Genomic DNA, 26,912 nt, shown 5'->3' with positions numbered 1-26,912 from the left:
TAGATGTGATTTGTTCAAGAACACAGAAACGAAGTTGACTGATGTTATGTTTGAGCTCATTAAAGTGGACAGCCACTGGTGATTTTGTGTTTCTGGTGCGGATGTTGCTCTTATGTTCATTTATGCGTATTCTAACTTTGCGTTCAGTTTTACCAATATACGATAGTCCACATGGACATTTCAAAAGATATATTACATTGTTGCTATTACAGTATGCAGTCACTTTGAGTTTGATTGAAGCACCTGTATGAGGGTGCCGAATGGTATCTCCTTTAATGACGGCATTACAGTTCCCACAATTATAACATGGTAAAGTGCCTTTGAATATACATGGTTCACTGATGGGACTCTTTAGAATTTGTTGGAGGTTACGAGTGCATTGATACGCAAATCTAGGATTCAATAAGAAAATGCCATTGAAATCTGTTTCAGAATTTTAACATGGGCCAGTATTTTAAAATAATTTTTTTGATCCGAAAACTCTCAGTGGAAAACTTCGACACAAATGCCAATCTTTTGATTTCATTTTCTTTGTTTTTTGATTTAAGTAAATCATTTCTAGTTTTGGTTTGTGCTTTAATTCTTGCTTCTTGAACAATTTTGAGAGGATATCCTCTATCCAAGAATTTGTTTATACAAACATTTGCACTGTTTTCATATACTTCCTCAGATGATGATATTCTTTTGAGTCGCAGTAGCTGAGAGTATGGAAGATGTTTTTTCAATGAAGGCTGGTGAAAAGAAGAAAAATTAAGCAAATTATTTCTATCCGTATGTTTGATGTAAACCTCAGTCGTCAATTGTTTGTTGGAAATCTTAACAACGGTGTCTAAAAAGTTAATTTGCTGAGTATCGATGGATGCTGTAAATTCAATTCTTTCATCCACTTCATTCAATTTTTCTATAGCTTGCAATAAAGATTCTTCTGGACAATCCCAAAGTACGAATATATCGTCAATGTATCATTTGTATGTTATCAGATGGTTTTGCCATGTTTCTTGATTTATAATATTATCCAATTCAAAACGATACATGAATAGATTCACATAGGTGGGTGTGGCAGAATTGCCCATCGAAGTGCCCGATGACTGTATATAGAATTTGTCTTGCCATTTAAAGTATGAATGGTATAAGGTGAAGTGTAGCAGTTCCATTAAGAATACTTTCAATGAATGGTCTTTCTCACTGGTGAGTAATATCGATTCAACTGCCATAATTCCCAAGTTGTGAGGAATGGAAGTATATAATGATTTGACATCTATGGTGCATAGAATCGTATGATCGTTGATTTTGGTTTTCAAACTTTTCAATATGTTCAAAAAATCTGTGGTATATTTGATGTACGTGGACATATTTTGTACCAATGGTTATAGATGTCTATCTAGGTATTAGAATATTGGTCCATGGATGGAATTCACTGTAGACACAATAGGTCTAAACGGCGGTAATGTGGCATGCTTATGTACTTTAGGGCCATTAGAGTGAGTTGCTGTAGTCAAGTCTGCTTGTGGTGAGGGCCTTTGTGACTGTTCATCTTGTGTGCATTGGGAGCCATTTGAAGATCTTGCAATGCATTTTGAGAATGTGGTAGAAGGATGTTATCACACCGTTGACCTGTCTGTTCTTTGAGACTTTGTCGTAAAGGTTGATGCTGAGGTTTCAGGTGTGGTCTTTGGGGGTAGGTCTGACCCAGGTCAGATGGCCACCACGAGGAGTCGCAGTGAGAGCTCTTACTTCCCGATCAGAATCTCCATTTTGTTCGTGTTGAGTTCGAGGCAGTTATCTCTCATCCAGTTGGCCACATTGGAGAATCAGTCAGTAAAATTGGTCCTGGTGGTGTTGTTAATGTCGGTGAAGGAGAGGATAAGCTGAGTAAGTTGGAAAGTGGGTTATTAGTAAAGGTAAATATGCATCTACCACTAGTAATAAGGCCCCTAACACATTCTAGCAATCAGTAAAGATCTAAATAAATTATTCCCATGCACAACCCTGGGTAGCTTGGCTGGGAGCAGGCAGGCTTAACTTAGGAGACATGTATGTAAAGCAGTTAAAAATAACAATTCAGTGAATAATTGAGAAACAGCACACATTAAAAATCCAACATCAATTTATAAAAACAGGTAATATTTTTATCTTTAAAATGACACCAAAACAACTAAATTCCAATGTAGGGAACTGGAGATAAACATTTTTTCTAAATTACCATTTTACGGTGCATAAAAGCATATTGTGCCACTCTGGGACATCTGCTCGTGCTCAATCGAGACAAAGTCAAAGTTTCAGGCCGACCGAGATGGAACCCTGCTCGGAATACCTATTGCAGTAGTCCTCGGTTGAACTTTTACCTTCGGACTTAGAATCTTTTCTGGAACTTTTTCTACCGGGGTCCCTTGATGTTCTTCACCAGGCCAGATTCGGTGAGGGTGCGCCGGCTTGCTTTTCAGGGAGCTCCCGGTCAACCTTTGAAAGTGGGTTTTTTAGATTATTTTAGCGAATGAACCAGCAGTTCAGGCTGGATCACTGTTGAAGGTGGCCGGCTTAGCTCTCTCGGTTGAGTCAGTCCCCTTATGGAGCTTTTCTCCAAAGTTGCTCCAAAATTCTCCAAGCTCCTGGAACTTCTTCCTGAAGTTCCTTTTGAGGGTCAAAAGTGTCCAAAACACAATCCAAGGGTCTGGAAGCCCCAAGATGGTCCTTGAAATTTGGGACACAATTTCCACAATCCACCTGGGCCAAACCCTTACAAATCCACTGGAAGCACTTCAGGCAGGAGAATCTTGGTGGTGATGGTCCAGGTGAGCTCTGTTAACCTGTATCTTGCAGGGGTCTACTCTTTATTGCTCTTGGAGCAATGTACATCCACAAGGCTGTAGTTCCAGATAATGCAGCAGGCACAGTAGATCAGAATGCAGGGCCTGTTGCAAATCAAGTTTCCATTTTGAAAATCATTCTTCTTCTCTTAGTTTCAAGGAGTAGATCTGAGAGGCTCTGCTCCTCTTACATATTTAGTGGTACAAAAGGGGGTGGTGATGGACGGAGCATCAGAACCAATCAAACACTCACAGGCATGGCTTGGCAGTTCGGGCTGGACTGTTCCCATGAGGCACAGGGTCAGACTGATTTGCATATGGTCATGTCTGAACTGGGGTGGCAGAGTGGGCTAAAGAACGGTGATGGATCAAACCCAGATCTGTTGACTGGGTGTGAGTGTTTGATTGGTTCTGATGCTCCGTCCATCACCACCCCCTTTTGTACCTCTTACATATTTAGTCTGTGTTCTGTGGGTCAAGCAGGAGAGCACTCCTTTCCAATAAGGTTCAGTGCAACACCCCAGAGCATGCCCACTTCCTCAAAAGTGTTGCATAATCGTCTCCCAGCCAGCAAAGTTCCTCCAAAATTCAGTATGGCTGAAATCTCAGCAGAGAAGCAAGAACTAGCTAGCTCCTGTATGGCTCATTTCCATCGTTGTCCACCCCCTACCATCTACAGATTCTGGCCTTAAGCCTGCCATCTGGCTGGATCAAAGGGGTTGAGGGTGGATAGACCTCACATTTCCTGCCTGAGCTTGTCCTCCTTTCAAGCTTCATGCCTTACAATCTCTCCCCCTGCTCTGGCATTTCTATGTAGCAGAGCTCTCACCAACAGATAGCCTCCCCTTGGGTAAGCCATTTATCACTTTATCAAAGCCTGGCTAATCCTGTTAACTTTGGCCAATCATTGAGGACAGCCGTAATGCTGAATTTTGGCTTACAGTCAAGAATGTCTTATTACATTTTTCTATACAATTTAGGATAAATCCAGCAATGGCATATTGCTGGATTTATCAATACCATTTTCCTAAGTCCATGAATGATATATAAATTCAAATCCTAGGTATAGTTATGCATTCCGAAACTATTGTAATATTACCCTATGGGTCTAGGTACCTACAATGTAGAAAATGAATTGTGCAATTTTCCATCCCCAGGGCAAATAAAACATATTTTATAAAGGCCCTGCTTAGAGCTTCACGACCCGACACCCCTGGCACTCCTAGGGGAGGCTTTAGGGGTCCTGAATATGAAGAATAGTGTAGATTCTCACTCAACAGTGCTCCTAGCACCAAAGTCAATTTTGGGACGCACTTTACAACAATGGGGGAAGTGAAATGTGTGATTTCTCTATTCCCAGGGCATATAAAACATCTTTTATGAGGGCCCTGCTTATAATTACATGACCTCCACCCCTGGGACACCTAAGGGAGACCCTGGGGGTACCTAATATTCCAAAATATTGTAGATTACCAACTTTGTAAGTGTCCCTATCACCAGCCTTGGCCCGTGCAGGTAAAAGCGGTGGGGTTGGGTGAGGTGGATTTCGACTGATGACAAGAAGGGGAAATTAATTATTTATTTAATTTTACCTCATTGTCGTCTGTCGAAATCCCCCCTACCCGGCCCCACCGCTCTTACATACATGGCCGCGGCTGCCTATCACTAAAGTCATGTTTGGGCACAATTTACATTTAAAAGCAGTGCTACAACACAGGGCTGCTTTAAAAATGACATCAGGATGTCAGCAAGGCACACATGCAAATGCAATAAAGGCTGCTGGCCTCTAAACTGCCATGCCCTATTATATACCAGGGACTTTAAGTTTTTTTTTCCCCTGCCCTATTATCTACTAGGGACTTAGAGGGGATGTCATGCCAATTGTAGGTGTACCCTACACATAGTGTACCCTGATCCATGTGTGTGTTTTCACTGTATTTTCGACATAGCACCAGCCCTGGGCCTGGTTAGATAGAGCCCTGGGACGGTCAGAGTTAGTTACCACCATACCAGTCAGCAACAAAATGGGGATGCACAGGGCACACAGGATGACTTTGCAACATAGCCCCCCTCTAAACGAACGTTGATGGGTCACTAATCTACACGCTGGAAGTCCTCATCAGCAAAGTGAAAAAACCTGGAAAGCCTATCTGCATTGTCATGGGCAACCCCAGGTCTGTGTTTTGCTGTGAAGTCAATTCTCTGTAGGGAAATAGACCACCTAAATAGCTTGGGATTCTCCCCTCTTATATGCATGAGCCATCTGAGAGGTCTGAGGTCACTTTGAACATGACATTGAGTCTAAAATAAGTATGGTCCCTGCTTTTTTCCAGGGGCCAGACCACAGCAATGGCCTCTCTCTCAATGGCACTCCACCTCTGCTCTCTGAGAAGAAGTCACCTGCTAATAAAGGCAATTGGCTGATCAAGGCCCTCCTCATTCACCCGTGACAACATTGCCCCGATCCCTTGTTCTGAAGCTTCTGTCTAAACCACTAAGTCCTTTGTGTAGTCAGGGGCCAGAAACACTGGTGCTGAACACATAGCAGCTTTCAGAGTGTTGAAAGCCTGAACTTTTGTACGCCTCTTCTTAAAAGGCTGTTCTGTCAGGAAGCCACAGTGATCTCATAGGGTTCACTGATAGAATATCGATGTAACAAACATTGATGTCCTAAATATCGAGAAAAAAAATATCGACTGTAAAAATATAGACTCCAATACTTTAACAGGTAAGTACAAAAATATTGAATCAAAAAAATCGAGGTAAAAAATATAGATGTAACAAATATCGATTTAAAATATATATAAAATAAAATATTATGTAGTAAATATATTAAATATTAATATTATTTTTAACAAAATAAATTACATTTAATATTCATTTTAACTACATATATGGCAAATTAACTTAATTTAAAAAATATATATTTACACAAACGTAAAAATGTATACATATATTTACTTTAAATTAATGTAATAAATATTATCTTTATTTAATTATTAAACTTTAAAATTATACAAAAAATAAAATATAAATATATATATCAATAATTAAAAATAAAAAGAACATAATTCTATAATAAATTAAAAAATTAAACGATAAAAAAAAACATATGTTTCCCAATACAAGAAGGGAAACAGTAGGGAAAGTGTTGGATAGAAGAATAATTAAATTTACTATTCTAACACCAGTGAGTGCAACAGTAGGGAAAGTGTTCGATAGCAGACGGGTAAAAAATACTATTCCTTTCTGTTCTGAATTTACTGCCTCTGCCACTGAATTTTTCCTTCTCAATCATACCCCTGATTCCTCTTTTGTTACTGTTTGGGATTCTTTTAAAGCAGCGTCTAGGGGTTTTATTATTTTATTAAATCTGAGATTTCTCCTAAAAAGCTTATTGACGCGAACATTTCCTTCAACAGGTTTACAACTGATGCCGCTTCTAACCTTTTGCTAAAATGTAATTCCAGGTATTATGGGGGTAAAAACAAAATGGGGAAACTTTTGGCCAATTACTTAAAGATAAGAAAGGAGCACACAAAGATTAAGTCCATTAAGACTTCCACTGGGAACACTTACTTTAAAGATAAAGACATTCTTTCTGAGTTTGTTAAATTTTATGACAATCTTTATACCCCCGAGCACATCCCGGAGTCTACGGATCTTCTTTCATATTTTCATTCGCTTCCCTCCCCCCCGGCCTCTTCCGTTGATTTTGCTGCCCTATAACAGGACATTTCGCTCTCTGAAATTTCCCATGCTGTTTCTAAATTACGACACGGTAAGTCTCCAGGCCCTGATGGGTTCACTATTGAATTCTACAGCCACTTTGCCTCTCTACTTCTCCCTAAACTGTTACTATTATTCCAATCCTTTCTTGCAGCGGGTTCTTCCAGCGGCTCCTTCCAACAGGCTCTAATCTGTTTAATCCCCAAAGAAGATAAGGATCATTCGTTGTGCAAAAATTACAGACCAATTTCCCTGGTCAATACGGATTATAAAATTCTGGCTAAAATTCTGGCATTGCGCATGGATCCCCTCTTACCTGACCTCATTGGCCCTGAACAATCTGGCTTTGTTAAGGGCCGTCTCTCTTCTGATAATTCCCGTGTTTTTCTTAATATACTTAGCAAAGCCCCCTCACTGTCACTTCCCTTCGCGGCTATTTCTTTAGACGCGGAGAAAGCCTTTGACAGGATTGGATGGGATTTTATGTTTCAGACCTTACGCTGGATCGGCTTTTCTTCCAAATCCATCTCTATTATTTCTTTACTTTATTCTAATCCGCAGGCTTCCATTTTTGTCAACGGGTTGACCTCAGATTATTTTTCGCTGCACAGAGGAGTGCGACAGGGCTGTCCTTTATCCCCCCTACTTTTTGTTTTAGCCTTGGAACCCTTTCTTACCAAAATTCGTCTGGACAACAGTATTTCTGGTTTTAAATTTTGTTCGCGTCAGGTTAAACTCTCCGTCTATGCTGACGATATTCTTTTTTACTGCTCTGATCCTGTTTCCTCGATTCCCTCTTTTCTCCAACAGGTGTCTTCCTTCTCTGCGGTTTCTGGTTTTCGCCTAAATGCTGATAAATGTGAGATTCTACCTTTAAATCCTATTTGTCAAAAGCATCTTTTTTCCCAAACGGGTTTCTCATGGCAACCGTCTAAGATCAAATATTTGGGTGTTTGGTTTGCTCCTCTCCTGTCTGATACGCTCAAATTTAATTTTGATTATGTCTTCAAGAAAATGGACACGGCTATTCAACGTTGGCACCCGCTCTTTCTGTCCTGGTGGGGTCGGCTCAATTCTATAAAAATGATGTTATCCCCTCTTCTTCTCTATACCATTTCCATGCTTCCAGTGCACATTCCAGTTTCCTTCTTTAAACGGATTGATTCCTTGTTGCTGAAATTCTTATGGAATGGCAAGCGTTCTCAGATAGCTTTGGCTTCATTGCGCAAAGATAAGGCCCAGTCTGGTGTACGCTTTCCGGATTTTAGAGAATACCACCGAGCTTTTTCTTTGAAACAATCGACCCGTTGGTTCTCTTCTGATCTTCCGCTCTATCCGCCTGTCTGGCTAAGTATGGAATCTTCCTTCCTGTCCCCCTTTACTTTTCGCAAATTCTTATCCTTCACGTCTTCTTTAGTTCGCTTTCGCACGCCTATTATTTCTCATTCCCGTACTCTCCTTCTCCCTTACATAATATCATCTTATCCCTCCCTCCTTTCTATTCACGAACAACCGATATGGCATAATTCTCTTTTCAGAATTCGTAATCGCACCATATTCTGGAAGACATGGCATTCTCGAGGATTGTGTTGGATCTCTCAATTAATTTCCCAAGATATTCCTCTCTCATTCCAGGAACTTCAATCCTATTTATCCCTGCCCTCTTCTGCTCGATTGCAATACTACGCCCTTCTCCCGGTCCTGATCCTATATCTTCGCTCCTTGGAGCCTTCTACCGATATTCCTTTGGCCCGCAAAGCTACTTCTCTATTATTGAATACCTCAGCCTCTGCTATTTATAACTCTTTCCGATACGCCACTGACAGACTAAAGTCTAAAATCGAGAATGCATAGGAATTGGATCTTTCTCAGGATTGGCCAATACCTTTCTGGGACAAAATATGGACTAAGCTTCATAAAACCTCTAGAGCTGCTAATACTACCCAAACCTTATATTTTATTTATAACAGAACTTTATGCTTTATCCCGTTTTTCGCCTGACACAACCCCTATTTGTTGGTCCTGTTCCTGTCCCGTTGCTGATCTCAAACACATGTTGTTTGAATGCCCTCCTATCTCCAAGTTCTGGCACCTAGTTTGGACGCAAATACAAAAAATATTCCAACTTCAAATTCCCTTCTCCCCTTTACAAGTTTTTCTAGGTTCCCTATCACCATCTCTTCCGCAATCTCCTTCCCATTATTTACTACTTGACCTCCTAGTTGCTGTGGCTTTCCATACCATTACTTCTAATTGGAAGCAGGCTGCAAATGTTTCCTATCAATCTTGGTGGAATGCAGTCTGCTTCCATCACCGCCTAGACACCAATTACGTATCTCCCGTTTCCTTAGCAATCAAACGCGATCTGATTTGGCTCCCTTTGGTATCCTATCTCTCCTCCTTTGCTCCAGCACACGCCTCTCCAGACCCTGACACAGTTGAGGTACATAAGCCGCCATGATTTTCTTGTTTCTTTAATGCCTTTTTATTATGATATTGCGTTCTACTACATTATAAAGTATTTTTCATTCCTATACGTAGGTTCTGATTATATAAACCTCATGCTTGTTATTTTTGCTTTTGTTGAGAATTTTTATTGAAATGCTTATGGTATGTGCTTACCATGATGATTATACCCCCTCTCCCCTCCCTTCTCCTTCCCTTCTTATTTATTCAATAAACTCAAACTTAAAAAAAAAAAAATACTATTCCCACTTCAGTGATAGTAACAGTGGGGAAAGTGTTGGATAGCGGAGGGAAAAACAATACTATTCCCACTCCAACGAGTGCAACACTAGGGAAAGTGTTGGATAGTGTAGGCATAAAAATTACTATTCCCACTCCAGTGAGTGCAAAAGTAGGGTAAATGTTGGATACCGGAGGAATTAAATTTACTATTTCCTTTCCATTGATAGCAAAAGTAAGGAAAGTGTTGGGTAGCGGAGGGGAAAAATTACTATTCCCACACCAAAGAGTGCAAAAGTTGGGTAAGTGTTGGATAGCGCAGTAATTACATTTACTATTCCAACTCCTGTGAGTGCAACAGTAGGGAAAATGTTGAATAGGGGAGGGGTAAAAATTACAATTCCCACTGCAGTGAGTGCAACAGTAGGGAAACTGTTGGATAGTGGAGGGTTAAAAATTACTATTCCCACTCCAGTGAGTTCAACAGTAGGGAAAGTGTTGAATAGCGAAGGGGCAAAACTTACTATTACCACTCCAGTGAGTGCAACATTAGGCAAAGTGCTGGATAGCGGAGGGGTGAAAATGACTATTTACGCTCCAATGAATGCAACAGTAGAGGGAAGTGCTGGATAGTGGAGAGATACAAATTACTATTCCCACTCTAGTGATTTCAACATTAGGGACAGTGTTGGATAGCAGAGAAATACACATGACTAATAACAATTAAACAATTGAAAAAAAACATATTTAAAAAAATTAAAAATCATAACAATAAATAAACAATATTTTAAACATATACATTTTAATATAAAACATATAATGAGAACACATATTATATAATTACATATAACAAAAACCTACAAATAATATATAAAAAGTATATAAATACATTTATAAACAATAAATATTTAAAAGTAGCAAATATTAACAAACAAAAAATTTTTTAAAACAGAACTTTACTTATTTGATTTCCTACCCTATAACACCACACCAAAAACAAAACACTTCAACATTTTTAATTAAGTGTATTTCCATAATTAACATAATTAATAATCAATAAAAAAATCGTATTAATAAAGAATAAATAATAACCATTTATTGAGTACACATGCTTTAACACTATAATGTCCACAATGCACTCCTAAATTAAACTATACGAACATAAAACACTATTAACAACCAATAATTAAATATTTAAAAATGTATTTAATACCATCCTTTTACCCCTTTAAAAGTAAAAACAACACACACAAAAATAAACAATTACACAAAAATAAATATGAAATAGTTAACATTAATTAACAATTGTATAACAATTCATTAAACACAAAATACGTATCACCCTTAACCCCTATAAACACCACAACATACAACTAAAATTAATTACACAATTACCATAATTAATTACTAATTGATTAATGAAAATTAATTAACAACTAATTATTAATTCATCAAATAAAAATAAATTACTCCCCACCCTTTACACCTATAAACACCACAACACACACCTAAAAATAATTAGGCAATTACCATAATGAAATACCAATTAACTAATTAAAATAATTAACAACCAATTATTAATTACTTATTAATTAATAATACATTACTGTACCCATTTAACACTATAGCATCTCAATTAAACAAATAAAAATTCAAATATTAAATATTAATAACTACCAAAAATAACCACAAGCCGCTACTGAACTAAAAACGCAAAAATCTAATTCATCTTTTTTTAGAACTGCTAAAAATGTAACACATATATTAAAAATACAAACAAATCTTACACAAAAAACATACATCACATACATATAAAATATATACAACAATACATAACATTAATAAAGCACAATATTTTTAACAACTATATTTGTGCAAATGATATTTTACATTTTGAAATTTTAAACACCGAGATTACTTACCTAAATTCGATATTCTTCACCACAAGAATTTGTCTGTCGATATTTCTGACCCACGATATTTTTGACTCGATATTTGTGTAAATTGATATTTTTGATTCAATACTCTGTCTCTGTACCATCTCATAGTTCTGAACAAATCTTCTATAGTAACCAGTCAGTCCAAGGAATGCCCTGGTCTGAGCCTGGGTGACAGGAGCTGTCCAATCCAAAATGATCTGAATTTTGGCCTGAAGATGCTGTACATGGCCTCCACCTACAAGGTGCCTCAGATACATCACAGAACTCTGCCCTATTTGGCACCTACTGGCCTTAATAGTCAGACCTACCTGCTGCATGGCTTGAAGCACTTTCCTCAGTTACCTTAAGTAATCTTCCTAGGCAGAACTGTATACAGAGGTGTGGCGCAGCAGCCAGAGCGGCTGACTTCAGAGCATGGGGCCTGCGGTTTAATCCCCCATGCCGGTGGCAGTGCAGCTCAGCATCTTGTGAGTCTGGGCAATAGCTCACTTAATCTTCCCCGCAACCCGCCAGCTGCTTAAAAACCTTGATGGATGATTTGTTCACAATTTACCAATAGAAATTATTATTATTATTATCCAGATATGCTGCACTGAACTGCTCCAACCCAGCCAGAGCCCTGTTCGCCAGCCTTTGGAAGGTGACAGGAGCATTCTTTAAGCCAAAGGGCATTACCTTGAACTGATAATGTCTCTCTGGGGTGAAGAATGCTGACCTCTCCTTTGCTACATCTGTGAGGGCAATCTGCCAGTAGCCTGAAGTCAAATCAAATATACTCAGGTATTTAGTAGCCCCTAACCTGTCAAAGAGCACATCCGTTGGAGGTATAGGCTTAGCATCTGTTTTTTATGACAGCATTAAGTCCTCTGTAGTCCACACAGAACCTTAACTTCTTGGGTCCCCCTGGCTATTGGGTTTGGGAACCAGCACCACTGGGCTGGCCCATGGACTGTCAGAAGGCTCAATTACCTCCAACTCCAGCATCTTAGCCTTGATGCTGGCTCTGACATGGTGAGACAACCTGTACAGTTTTTTTTGTGACAGGTGGCCTGTCAACAGTTTCAATATGGTGCACACACCCCTCAGTGATACCTGGGGTCAAAGAGAACAAGCCAGCAAACTGCTCCAGCACTTGCCTGCAGTCTCTGTGCTACTAGGGTTTTTGTTTTTTTGTGGAGTTTTATATAGCGCTTACTAGACCCGGAGGTATCAGAGCACTTTACATGAGATGCAGTTACATTACATACGGACGCATTCATTTTTTGTTAGACACTTGGACATTAAGGGATTTGCCTCCCTGCCGAGGCTCGAACTTTGTTCCCCAGCTCCGAGGTCGACTGCCCTTGCTGTTAGGCCTCATTCTCTCCCCAAGTCTCCCTCTAGTCTGTCAAGTTTGGTGGGAGTACAACTCCCTTCACTGACCCATCTTGCACATTGTTGGAGAGGAGGTCAGGTACTGGCTCAGTCTCTTCCGCCACCCCCTCCTCTGTGACCAGTGACATGGTCATGTCTGCCTTGTCATGGTGGGGTTTTCTTCTATTCGCATGTAGGACCCTAGAAGGGTTCCTGGGGTGCCAAGGTCAGCCAGGTAGGTAACCTCACCCTTCTTTTCAATGATTGGATAGGGCCAAATCCCTTTGCCATGGAGAGCCTTAGAAGCTAAATGCTCCAACACTCACACCAAATGTCCTTAAGTATACGCAGGCATAGTGGCCTTCTGATCATACCAGTGCTTCATGAACTCCTGGCTGGCCTCCAGTTTCCTGCCTGCCTTGTACATGCACTCTGCAATTCACAAGCTTAGGCCTAGCACATATTCCACCACATTGTCCTTTGCTTATTTGAGAGGCTTCTCTAAAGACTCTCTCAGCAGGCACAATGTCCCCTTCACAGGTTGTCCAAACAAAAGCTCAAAGAGACTGAAACCAACCCCTTTTGTAGAACCTCCCTGGAGGCAAGCAGTAGGCATGGGAGGAGAACATCCCATTTCCTCCTGAGTTTGCCAGACAAACTCATAAGGCATTGGGTAAAGGTTCAGCATGTCCTTCAGGGTCTTGCTGAACTTCCCCACCAGACCATTAGTCTGCGCTCATATGGGATGGTCAATTTGTAGTTAACACCACATTCATCCCATAGTGCTATCAGATGGCTGGACAGAAAGTGTGTGACCCTATCTGGATCAACCTCTTTTGGAAAACCCCCTCTGTTGAACACATCAAGCAGTGCCACAGCCACTGCAGGAGCAGCTATTGTCCTGAGAGGTATCGCCTCAGGGTACCTTGTGGCATGGTCCACTACCACCAAGATATACGTGTTCCCTGATGCAGTAGGTGACTCCAGGGGACCAATAATGTCCATCCTCACACTCTCAAAGGGAGTCCCAACTAGTAGCAGTGGTATCAAGGAAGCTATTGTCTTGTCCCCTGCCTTGCCACTGGCCTGACAGTTGACACAGGAACTGCAAAGGTCCCTTACCTTCTAAGACATATGGGGCCAGTGGAAATAGTTCACCAACCAATTTCAAGTCTTGGTCTGTCCCAAATGTCCTGCCAAGGGGATATCATGACCTAATGTCAGGATGAACTCTATGTTCTTTTGGGGTACCACCTACCTCCTGGAGGCCACATGCTTGAGGTTTCTGGCCTTAGTAGAAAGCAGTCCATCTTCCCAGTAGATCCTGTGACACCCAATGTCATCGCCCTCCTATTGCTTGGAGGCAATACGCTTCAAGCTCTCAAGGGTGAGACAGCCTCTTGGTCCCTGTAAAAAATCTCCCCTCTAGAGGGTCCACCTGCTCCTGGCAGTTATGCCAATGCTGACAGCTCTGGCAGGGATGGAGTCTCTTCCTCAGAGGTCATATCCTCCCTATCAGGGTCAGATTCCTCCTGCACCTCTGGAATTTCCCGGGCTGGCTCACCAGACCCAGTACCCTTGTCCTTGGATGCTTGACCCTGTGTTCCCCGGTCCAGGCATCCAGCCTTTTCCTTCCGGGCAGTCTGTACCCTGGTCACAGCATTTCAAATCCACCATAGCCATGGGATAGAGTTTGATACTGCTGTCTGCATAGGTCACCTGGTGAAACCTACTAGGTAGTAATCTCTCTTGAGGCAGCAGGGTATCTGGGACCATAGTCACACTAGCCCCGGTGTCTCTCAGACCCTCAACCTCAGTCCCATTGACTCAAGGCCTCTGCCTATACTTATCCATGTTTAGAGGTAGGGTGGGTAGCCAGGGTTTCAATATTCACCCCAACCAAGGATACCAAGATGCCTCTGCCATTTCCCTACCCCTCTCTTGGGTACTCTCCACTCCCACACTTACACTAGCAATCTCTGGGGATGACCCACTAGGGGGGGGGGGTTCTTTGTGCAGACAGCATCTCCCTTCTTGCGCCCTGACTGATTACAGTAAAAGCACTTTCCCATTCTACCCCTGATGCCCCCTCACTTTGAATTTGGGTTGACTCGGGTGCCCCAACCTTTTCAGATTTATATGGGTCTTTTGAGGACTCCTATTTTTGACCCTGGGCTTTCCCCTGGGGGTCCTTCCCTCCCTTCTTCTGATCACCCCTGGTACTGATTGGAAACCTGGGCACTCTCCCACTCATCAGCTGCTTCCGCCAGTTCTCTGGGGTCCATCAGGTTAAAGTCCACTAGGTAATGGTGTAATTTCTTTTCAGCACAATGAGTCAAAATGTTTTCTTTCATAAACAAATTTTACAATCCCTCATATGTTTCATATGTGTCTATTTTGTTACTAACAATCCAGCTTTCTAGTGCCTTCATTGAAATGTCCACAAAGACCACCCAGGGCCATGTGCTCACTTTATGGGTGTCTCTGAACTTGACCCTGCACTGTTTATGTGTCAGACCGAACCTCATCTGAGAGTAGGATTTTGCCTCATCCCCCTACTGGGTAAGTCGCCTAGCCCTCCAAGCTACTGGAATCAGTGCCCACAAGAGGGAACCCCAATGCTTGAGGCAGACCCCTCACTTCGATTGGTCCTTTCCAATAAAGTCAGCCATTTGTCAATGTGATTCCCTTCTGTGTACCTAGGTAGTATACCCTTGGGAAGCTTGTCAAATCCCCCACCCCTGGACATCTCAATCTCTTCATCATTTTCACTGCAACCATTTCTTCTTGCTTTCTTCTTCTCCCGCCGCTCCCTAGCAAATTCATATTTCCCCTCTTCTAGGGCTAGCTCCCTTTCACTTAGGGACAGCCCTAGCCCTTGTATGAGAGACACCCTCTCTTGCCTCTTGGAATTTTGTAACTACTACTGGAAGCAAATTAAGTTTCCAGCTTGGCAATCCTTCTTCTTCTCTTAGTTTCAAACAGCAGATCTGATAGGCTCTGCTCCTCTCACATATTTATTCAGTGTTCCCAAGGGTCAAACAGGTGAGCACTCTTGCTGAATGAGGTGAAGGGCATCACCCTAAACCATGACCACTTCCTTCAAAGTGTGGCATAATCTTCTCCCAGAAAGCACTATTCCTCCAAAGTTCAGTATGGCTGAAATCACAGCAGGGAAGCAGTAACTAACTATACTAATCTCTAGTATGGCTCATTTCCATCGATCCCCTCCCTTATCATCTGCAAATTTCTGCCTTAAGCCTGCCATATGGCTGGGTCAAAGGGGGGTAGATGGACCTGGCATTCCCAGCCTGTCCTATTCCTCCTTTGAAGCTTCATGTTTTATGACCCCCCCCGCTCTGGTATTCCTATGTAGCAAAGCTCGCTCCAACAAACTGCCTCCCCCTGGGTGAGCCACTTATCACCTCTGTTAGATCTGGGGGTCTCTAGTTGGCAGAGGTAGGTACCACTGTCCAAATAGGGACCATTGCTTCTAGTCAGGGTAAGGGGGATACCTTCTTTAGATAACCCCTGCTCACCCCCTTGGTAGCTTGGCACGAGCAGACAGGCTTATCAAAGGCAATGTGTAAAGGATTTCTACCAACACTCACAGTAGCACAGTGAAAACACCAAAAATGGACTCCACACCAGTTTAGAAAAATAAAAGTATTTAATCTAAACTAAACAAGACCAAAACGACAAAAAAAATCCAACATACACAGTTTAAGAATATGATTTTTTTAAAGAGTTCTAGGGCCCGATTCACAGAATTACCTTAAGACAAAATCCTAAACTTACTACTTTTGGTATTCACAGAATGCACTTACTACTTTTGGTATTCACAGAATGCACTTACTACTTTTGGTATTCACAGAATGGATTTACGACTACAAACTTTACGTCCGCACGCGGAGCTTCCGGCCTGGAGGCGGGACATCCGGGCCGGAGGCGGAGCTTCCAGCCCGGAGGCGGAGCTTCCGGCCCGAGGTGGGGATTCCGGTCAGTGGCGGAGATTTAGCCAAAATCTCCACCTCTGGGCCGGAAGCTCCGCCTCCGGCCCGGATGCCCCGCCTCCAGGCCGGAAGCTCCGCCTCCCGGCCGGAATTTCCGGCCCGAGTGCGGACGTAAAGTTAGTAGTCGTAAATCCATTCTGTGAATACCAAAAGTAGTAAGTGCATTCTGTGAATACCAAAAGCAGTAAGTGCATTCTTTGAATACCAAAATGGTAGTAAGTTTAGGATTTTGTCTTAAGTTAGTTCTGTGAATCGGGCCCCTAGGGTTTGGGTCAAAATAATACACAGTTGCGTCACGTTTAGCCCAAAGTACCTGTAGATGCGACAAAAGTTCCAAATGGAAGCTGCAGTGTTGAAAAACAAGCGATGCGTCACTCCTGTGACCCTGGGGAGGCGATGCGACAGCCCCGCTGCACGCAGTGGGCGTGTTGTGACGAATCTGGTCTGTATGGGGAGGGATGTGATACCTTGTATGGATTCCGGTGTGCAAGTTCGTTAGGAAGCTTCTCGCACAAGCACGATGCGACAATCTACGGGGCGGCGACGATCTCAGGTGCGGCAGCGATGCGTGGCACAGCTTCGATCTTCTCCTCTCACGGCCCCTCGATGCGATAGCTCTGCGACGATGTTCGCAGCGACGTGATGCGGTCCGCAAGCAAGCGCTGCGACTATCTCACCCAGCGACGACAGGCTTTGCGACGATTCTCGCAGCAACAGGAATCTTCCCGCACTGGGGCGATGCGCACCGCAAGTGAACAATGCATCGGTTCTTTCAGCAGCAACAGGGGCTGCGACGATCTTCATAGCGACAGGAATTTTCTCGCACTGTCGACGATGCGCTCCGCAAGCGAGAGATGCGTGAAAATTGCAGATCTTCTTCTTTTCTTCTTGTCCAGCTCCCCAAACAGCAGGCACAACTTCCAGAGGCCCCACAATTGGATCAAGCACTCTAGGAAGGGCAGAACTCCCTCAGCAGAGTTCAGGGGGGAAGCTGGGGGTGAAGTCCTTTTGTTCCTGGGACTTCTTAACAGGAGGCCAGCTCCCCTCAGACCCTTGGAGATCTCTTCAAGCGAGGGGACACAGCAACAGCAAAGTCCTTCCCCTCTCCTTGGCAGCAAAGCAACTGCAGGTCAGCCCACAAACATACAGCAGGACAGTCCTTCCTCTTCAGTCTTCCAGCTTTCTCCTTGGCAGAAGTTCCTTCTTGATTCCAGGATGATCTAAAGTTCTAGGGTCTGGGTCCCAGTATTTATACCAATATTCTCTTTTTTCTCTGAAGGCAGAGAGGCCTTTGCCTAGTCAGAACCAGTTCTGGTCAGTCCTGGAGCCCTCTCTTTACAGGACTCCTTCTTTTCTTTGACAGTGTAGGCCAGGGCCATCAGACGCACCACAAGACGTGGAGCCAGCATTGGGGAGGGAAAGCACAGCCCTATTCAGGTCCCAGGTGCAACTCCTCCCACCCATCTACATGAAGATCTCTCTATTCAGCCCTGTGCTGCATCACCCTGTCTCTGGGAATTCCCCAGCCCCCTGGAATTCGCCAGCCCCTGTCACTCAAACTCCAGACAAGGAATACACAACCTAGCAGAGGCAGGTTTGGATAGTTAGGCAAGAAAATACCTACTTCCTAAAAGTAGTATTTTGAAACACAGAATGTTAAAACCAACTTCACTAAAATATGTATTTTATCATTCTGAGTTCAGACATACTAAACTCAAATTTCTACCATGCTCGATGGGTCAGTTAGGATTATAGGATGTAATAATCAAACTGCCTATTCTGGCCTATGGGGAACAGATAGCCTTGCAATAGTGAAAAACGAAAATGGCTGTAATTCACTATTAGGACATGCCACACACACCAGGGCATGTCCTACCTTATACTTACAATGCACCCTGCCCTTGGGCCTACCATAGGGGTGACTAATATGCAGAAAAGGGAAGGTTTAGGGACTGGCAAGTGGGTGCACTTGCCCAGTCAGCATGGCAGTTAGCAACTGCACACAGGCACTGCGGTGGCAGGCCTGAGACACCATTTTAGGGCTACTCATGTGGGTGGCACAATCAGTGATGCAGGCCCACTAGTAGCATTTGAATCACCAGCCCTGGCACACTCAGTGCACTTTACTAGGGACCTACTGATGGACCAAATCTGCCAATCATGAATAACCAATCATAGTAACAATTTATACAGAGAGCATATGCACTTTAGCACTGATCAGCAGTGGTAAAGTGCCCAGAGTCCTATAGCCAACAACCACGGGTCAGGAAAAACCAAGGAGGAAGAAGCAAAACGTTTGGGGATAACCCTGCAAAAAGGGTCATTTCCAACACACTCATCCAAACAGCGTGGCTAATCCTGCTAAGTCTGAAAACTAAGGGAGTACTGCAGAAAGGCAGAATTGTGTCGTATGGCCAAGAAAGTTTAATATCTTCTTTTCTATACAAACGTAGGATAGATTCAGCTATAGCATATTGCTGGATTTATTACTAGCATTCTCCTAAGTCCTTAAATTATATCTTAATTTAATTCACCAGGCCATATAAAACATATTTTATAAAGGCCCTGCTTATAGTTACATCACCCCCTCACCCCTGGGACACCTAGGGGAGGCTTTAGGGGTCCTGAATATGCATAAATACTGTAGAGCTTCACTCCAGAGTGCTCCCAGCCCCAAAGTCGATTTTGGGCGGCTCTTTACTACAATGGGGAAGTGAAATGTGCAATTTCTCCATCCCCAGGTCATATAAAACAGCTTTTATAAGGACCCTGCTTATAATTACATGACCCACCCAACCCTGGACCACCTACAGAAGACCCTGGGAATACCTAATGTGCTAAAATATTGTAGATTATCACTTTTAAAGTGCCCCTACCACTAAAGTTGAGTTTAGGCACAATATACCTTTAAAGGCAGTGCTACAACACAGGACTGCATTTAAAATGGCCTCAGGCTCACAGCAGTGCACATATGTAAGTGCAACAAAGGCTGTTGGCCTCTGAACTGCCATGGCCTATTACATACTGGGGACTTAAAGTCAGTTTTAATCCCCCTGCCCTAATATCTACTAGAGAGTTATAGGGTAGGTTATGCCAATTATAGGTGTACCATACACATAGTGTACCCCGATGCATTTGTATGATTTCACTGTGTTTTCAACATGGCACTGGCCTTAGGCCTGGTTAGGCAGAGCCCAGAGACAGTCAGAGTCAGTTACCACCAGTACCAGTCAGCAGCAAAATGGGGGTGCACAGGCACACAGGATCACTTTACAGCATAGTGTCATCAGTGTATGAGACAATGTTGATGACGCAGGTTCTAATGATGCTGGCAAGAGGTGCCATGCACATATTGAACAGGGTTGGGCAGAGGAAGGAGCCCTTGGGACTCTACAGATGAACATCTTGTGTTCAGAGGTGATAGTAGAGAGTCTTACTGATTGTGTCCTGTTGGAAAGGAAGGAGGTGATCCAGCACATGCCGTACTCTTGGATACATGACTCTTGGAGCATGGTGATGAGGGTTCCATGGGAGACGGTGTTGAACACCACCAAGAGGTCGAGAAGGATTGGAGCGTCATTTTCTCATCTGTCCATGATTGACCGAAGGTTATCTGTTGCTGCCAGGAGGTTGGTTTTCATGCTGTGGTTGCTGCAGAATCCTGACTGTGTGGAGTCCAGGAGGTGGTGCACTTCAAGATGGGTGGAGAGCTGCTTGGTGATCTCTTTCTCCATGACTTTGGCTAGGAAGGGCAGGATCAAGTTTGGCCTGTAGTTGCTGTCATCTTAAGGGTGGCTGAGTGTTTCTTCACGAGAGCTGTGACCTCCGCGTGTTTCCAGCTGTCTTTGAAGATTCTGCTGAGGATGGAGGAGTTGATTATGGGGGTGAGATTGACGCTGATCGGTGTGCTTACCATGTTGAACATATGGTGAGGGCAGGGGTATGTGGAGACTCTGGGTGGATGGTCTGCATGAGTCTGGTGGTGTCTTCTGTGGTGATGGAGCTTCAGTCAGTTAGGGGATGGGTGCTCCTTGTGGTTGTGGGAGATTGTTAGATGATATCCTCTATGGTGGATTGTAGTGCCAAGTTGGTCTAGATCTTGAGTATGGTTTTGTTGTAGAACAAGTCAAGAAGGTTGTTGTTAGAAATGGAGGTCTCTAGTTGGCAAGGGCTTGCACATTTGTCCAAATAGGGACCCTTATTCCTAGTCAGGGTAAGGGTGTTACACTCCTAAAATAACCCTTGCTCCCCCCCTTGGTAGCTTGGCACGAGCAGTCAGGCTTATTTTAGAAGCATTTGCATATAACCAACAGTAATACAGTGTAAGCCCTACAAAAGGACACCACACCAGTTTAGAAAAATATCCAATATTTTCATATACTGAAGACCAGACCAAAAGAAATCCACAATACAGTACTTAAAAAGCTTCAGTTAGCAAAATAACTTTGTACAACAGTTCCTTGATGTCGATAGCTCCGTCCGGGGCTATCACGGCGTCGTGAGCAAACAAATCCAACAGTTCTGGCTGACTGCGGCGTCGCAAGCCAGCTACAGCGTCGGGAAGACCCGCAAACAGTACCTTTCAGAAATGCAGGGCATTGATGGCCTCTCGTTGAGCTTCTGAACACATGGCATCGGTAGGCGTCGGTTCCAGAGGTCGGTGCAGGAGTCATCGGGCCCTCGATGTCAGGCGCGTTGCAGATTGAACTCCTCTTTGTTGAAGTCAGGAGTGCTGGCGTCGACCGGCATTGGCTGGCGTCTTGTGCTTCGGTGCAAAGTGCAGCGGTGCGGTGTGCGGGTCCCTCAGGTCGCGGTGTGGGCAGTGGCTTGGTGGCGGCATCAGATGGCGTAGTCGGTGAGATCAGGTTCACGGTGTGAGATGAAGGCGGTGCTCGTCACGGTGCTGGCAGGTCACGGTGCAAGCAGCATCATCATCGTGGCTTAAGCGCTGTCGTCGGCTGACAAACTGGAGTCGGATGGCACCAGCGTCGGTAGGCCAAGGCTGCCGTGCGGGATGAGGGCAGTGCGTCGTTTAACTTTATGAGCGGTGCCCTCGAACCATGGTGCAAGCAGCGGCGTTGATTCCGGCATGGAGCGTCGTCGTCGGGGATACCAAGGCGTCATCGTGAAGCAAGGCGGTGCGGAGTGCGAATCCCACAGGTCGCGGTGCGAGCAGCGGTTCGGTGGCGGAATCAGCAGGTGTCGTCGGTGAGACAAGGGTCGCGGTGCGGCATTACAGCAGTGCCCTCTGCAGTGCCTTCAGGACACGGAGTCGGCAGCGACTTCGTAGACGGCATCAAGCTTGAAGTGTTTGCTGTTCCTGAGACTTCTTGAACAGGGGGCAAGCTCTAACTCAAGCCCTTGGTGAAGCTCACAAAAGTAGATTGCAGAAAGTTCAGTCCAGTGCTTTCACTGCCCAAGACAGAAGCAGCCACTGCAGGCCAACACAGCAAAGCACACAGCAAAGTGGTAGTTACTCCTCACAGCTTCTCCAGCTCTTCTTCTTGGCCTTCTTCTTGATCCAAAAGAGTTCTGAAATCTTGGGGTATGGGCCCCAATAGTTATACTAGCAAATCCTTTGTCCTCTGCAGGCAGAGGGTCCTGTACCTAGTTCAAACCAGTTCTGGGTGCATTCTGCCTGTGTGCACCTTCTTCCGTTGTCAGTGTGGGCCAGGGTCCTCAGACGCACCACAGGATGTGGAGCCAGCATTGTGGAAGGCAGGCACAGCCCTAATCAGACCCAGGTGCTACTCCTCCCACCCATCTACATGCAGATAGGTCTATTTAGCCCTGTGCTGACTCACCCTGTCTCCTGGAGTCTCCCGCAGCCCCTGTCACTCACAAACCAGACAGACAACACACAAGCTAATAGAGGCAGGCTGGATGGTAAGGTAAGGAAATACCTACTTTCTAAAAGTGATATTTTCAAACATAGAATGTAAAAACCATCTTCACTAAAAGATGTATTTTGTCATTCTGAGTTCAGGCATACTAAACTCTAATTTATTCCATGCTCTCTGGTCAGTTAGGATTATAGGATGTTATTATCAAACTGCACATTCTGGCCTATGGGTAACAGGTAGCCTTGCAATAGTGAAAAACGAAGTAGGCTGTAATTCACTCTCAGGACATGCCACACACACAAGGGCATGTCCTACCTTTCACATACAATGCACCCTGCCCACAGGGGTACCTTGGGCCTACCTTAGGGGTGACTAACATGTAGAAAAGGGAAGGTTTGGGACTGGCAAGTGGGTGCACTTGCCAAGTCGACATGGCAGCCCCAGGCTGCACACAGGCTCTCCAATGGCAGGCCAGAGTTACACTTTAAGGGCTGTTTGCATGGATGGCACAATCCAGTGCTGCAGCCCACCAACAGCATTTGATTTATGGGCCCTGGCACGCTCAGTGCACTTTACTAGGAACTGTCACATAAATCAAATAGGCCAATCATGGAAACACTAATCCATAATATATTTTACTACATGAGCACTTGCACTTTAAAACTGGTCAGCAGTGAGAAAAGTGACCAGAATCATTACACCAGCAAAAACAGAGTCAAACCCAGGAGGTCAGAAAGCAAAAACTCAGGGGAAACACGCCAAAAGATGCCAAGTCTAACAGTTGTTGTCAGGGTTGGTTCTCCAGCTTCTTTTCAGTTGTTTGCAATAGCATTTGGAGTCTCTTAAGACTTCCGTGTACCAGCATGCTTGAGCACATTGTGGTGTATCTGATCCTCTTCATGAGGTCCAGTGTGTTGGTGCAGTTTGCAATCCAATTGTTGAAGGTGCATAGGCTGTTCTGTAGGTTACCTGTCAGGTTAGGCCAGTTGCCTCTGAGGGTGTGGGCACAGTCTGCTTCTGTTATGCTGTTCTAGTTGTGGCTGAAGTTGATGGTTGGTGTTGGCTTGCTAAGAAGGGTTTAATGATGTAGAAGTGTATGATGTAGTGGTCTGTGCATGTGAGCTGGTTAAAGTTGCTAAAGGGAATCTTGGAGCTGGCTGTGAAAACTGGGTTGAGTGCGTGTCCGGCAATGTGTATCAGTCCTTGTACGAGCTGCGTGAGTCCGATGTTGTCAAATCACTGTAGGAGGTCGGTGGTGTTGCGTCCGTTGAGTCATTGAGATGAAAGTTGATGTTGTTGAGCAGAGGGAATTCATTGGATCTGATGGCGATAGGAGTCATGAAGTCAATGAGGAGGTGGCTAAAGTTGGCTGAAGGTGGTGCGGGGTCCTGGCTATAGATAAGGGAGGGTGCCTGGGATGGTCGTGGAGAGGCTGAGATACAATTGGAAGTGCAAGTGTTCCATGAGAGTGGTCGGTTCATCTATTGGGGTGATGCGGGTGATGGTGTCCTTGATGATGATTGCAAGGCCTCCTCCAGGTTTGAGTAGCCTGTCACGGCAGATGATATTGCAGCTGGGGGGTGTCCATTGGAATGGTGGGGGTAGCAGATGGGCTGACGAGGTTTCGGTGAGGAAGAGGATTTCTGAGGGATGAGTGCTGATGAGGTCCCAAACATCTATGACATGTTTACATAGAGATCTGGTGTTAAGGAGCATGCATGCTTTGCAGGGTAAGGTGTGTGCAGAGTGTAGTGTGGGGGAGACACTGCAGGAGAAGTGGCAGCGAGTGCATGAGAAGGGTCCTGCCTTAAGAGATGGCTTAGTGCAGGGTCTGTAGTTGTGTCATGTCCAGTGTTGAGCGCTAGCAAGTCGGCAGAGGTATAGCGGTGGCACTTGGACAGACTAGGGTCCATGGCGCTGTAAACGTTTCAGGCATGGATGGGTGCAGACGGGCTTGCCTTTGGTATGCCTTTGGCATGCCAGTGGAGCACAGCGGGCACTATTAAGTAGGTCAAAGGAGGGGCAGGAGCATGGAGGGGCAGAGCTAGAGAGTGGCGGAATACTGTAGGGGGAGAAGTCATGCCAGAGAAGCAGGTAAGTAGAAGAGGAAGTGCGAGGTGGGAATACATGGGAGGGGGAGGTGGTGGAGTTAGCAGAAATTAACCAAACAAGCACAATTGCAGGTGCAAAGAGACAAGAGAGGGAACAGATATTGGGCAAAAAGACAGGGCAGAGCAGACAAAACGGGCACAAAAGACTGTGATGAGCAAAACAAATAGGTATAAAAAGATTGAGCAGAGCACACACATCAGGCACAAAAAAAACTGTGCAGAGAAAAACAAACATGCACAAGAATACTGAACCAATGGAATGTGTACAAGAAGACTGGTTAACCCCTTCGCCGCGGCGGGAATTCCGCCGCGGCGCTGGGGGGTGCGGGGGGGCAGCGCGGTGGCCCGGTGCTCATGACGGAGCCGCTCCGTCATGAGCCACAGTTGAGCTGTGCTCATGACGGAACAGTTCCGTCATGACTCCGCCCAGTTGCGTTGTCCCCTCGCACAGGCGGGGAAACAGCGCCGCGTGGGCGGAGCGGCCGCCAACGGTCGTGTCATGACGGAACCGTTCCGTCATGAGCACACGGCAACCGTGGCTCATGACGGAGCGGTTCCGTCATGAGCGGGGAAGGGGTTAAAGCACATAAAATGGGAAACAGAGTACAAAGAACAAAGCCAAAAGCCAGAAACAAATGGACACAAAAGTCACGCACAAAAGACAGAGCACCGGTCGAGACAGAGAGAAGGAGCACAGCGAGGCAGGGCCCCAAGGCAGACGGCCGGAACTAGAAGGGCCTTAGTCTAGTCGATGGACCAGTCCAAGGTAAGTGGGAGCTAGGGCCTAGGGAAAAGCCCACACTTTTTTACCAGGATGAACCTAGTTGGTGTATCCAACCTACTCTCCAGCATCACATTGTGCCGAGGTTGGAATCTAACATGGCCATTTACTATAATTACCACTTTGTGCTTCTTGGCACTATTCTTATTTAAAATTTTATAACTTCATATCACCTGTTCCCCTTTTTGTTTTTTTGGTGTAGTTTTATTTATTAAACTTTACTCTACTTTTCTGATTTGGTTTGTGATTTTCATTGTTTTACATTTGAACTTTTGTAATGTTTACGTATTGCTTACATACTGTACACATATTGCTAAGTTAAGCCTGTCTGCTATGTGCCACAGCTACCAGGGGGTTGAGCTAGGTTAATTTAGTGACTATAAGAGGTTGGCTTCACCCACACAAGTGTTGTGACTATTGCTTGGGGTGGAAAGCCATCCACCCCACCACAAATAATAATTCAATATTTTATAGCATCAATGATTGGATAGGTAGGGGGAATTAGGTAAGCTTTAAAACCATAAAAACAGCATTCAGCAAGTCCATGATCATGGCACATCTGTCATGGACTGATGATGGTAGTTCAATTTAACTATCCAGTATCTGGGAGGCAACAGACTCCCAAGTTTGTTTTAGACAGTTAATTATCCATGCTGAAGTCTAAAATGCAACGATGCACGCAGTTCAAACTTTTTTATAATAAATGTGAAAAAAGTGATACCATTCACAAATGTTGCAACTGCATTCTTCAGCCATTTTCCACCTTGGGAGAAGGGGTGAACCACAAAGCCAGAGCGCCATACCTCTAGGGCAATTGGCACTGCCTTCCTCACTGCCACTGGGGGAAACAGAAAACACACGTGGTGGGGACCCTGAAGGAGAGGTTTCCTTTGGATGTCTGTTAACTAAGTCTGCTTGGACATGGCCTAGTATATCCAGACCGCTAAAAGTCCCATAGGTGTCCAACAAGTGGCCATAGGACCTCAAGGATGCAGACGGGTCATGTGGCTTGCTATGAAGGCCATGATGTGCTGCTGCTGAGAAGCCATGTGCCAGGCTACTATGAGCTGAAGGTTTACAAGTGCAGGTCACTCAGCTCTTACTCATTCGTGAAAAAGCACTCCAGGGAGAACGCTCCAGAAGATACACCAAGGTTTGCATCTCGGCGGCACAAACACTTGCTAGGTTTTGGACTTGGCCCTTTCTGCTGGATCATCCCCAGACTTTTTCCTTCATTCCTTCATTTATGCTAAATTCATTTATGTTGGCCTTTGTACTGCTAACCACTACTAAAGTGCTGGTGCTCTCTCCTCTAAAAAGATTAGCTTATACTCAATTGGCATATTTAATTTACTTCTAAGTCCCTAGTAAAATGGGACTACAAGTACCCAGGGCTACAGGTAAGCCTGCAGCATTGATTGTGCCACCCACTTAGGTATCACTTTCAACATGTCTTAGGCCTGCCATTGAAGCCTAAATGTGCAGTTACTGCCATTTTGACCTTACAAAATAAACCTTTGCCAACCAAAACCTTCATTTTCAATACATGTAAGTCACCCCTAGAGTAGGCCCAGGATAGGCCAGAGGGCAGGGTACAATGTATTTCTAAATTCTTTGTTCACTACTGCAAGGCCTACCTCTCCCATAGGA

The sequence above is a fragment of the Triturus cristatus genome, chromosome 2_2 (assembly GCF_964204655.1).
Source record: "Triturus cristatus chromosome 2_2, aTriCri1.1, whole genome shotgun sequence".
Taxonomy (NCBI): Eukaryota; Metazoa; Chordata; class Amphibia; order Caudata; family Salamandridae; genus Triturus; species Triturus cristatus.
The sequence above is the reverse complement of the archived record's forward strand: the minus strand, read 5'-3'. Positions refer to the sequence as shown.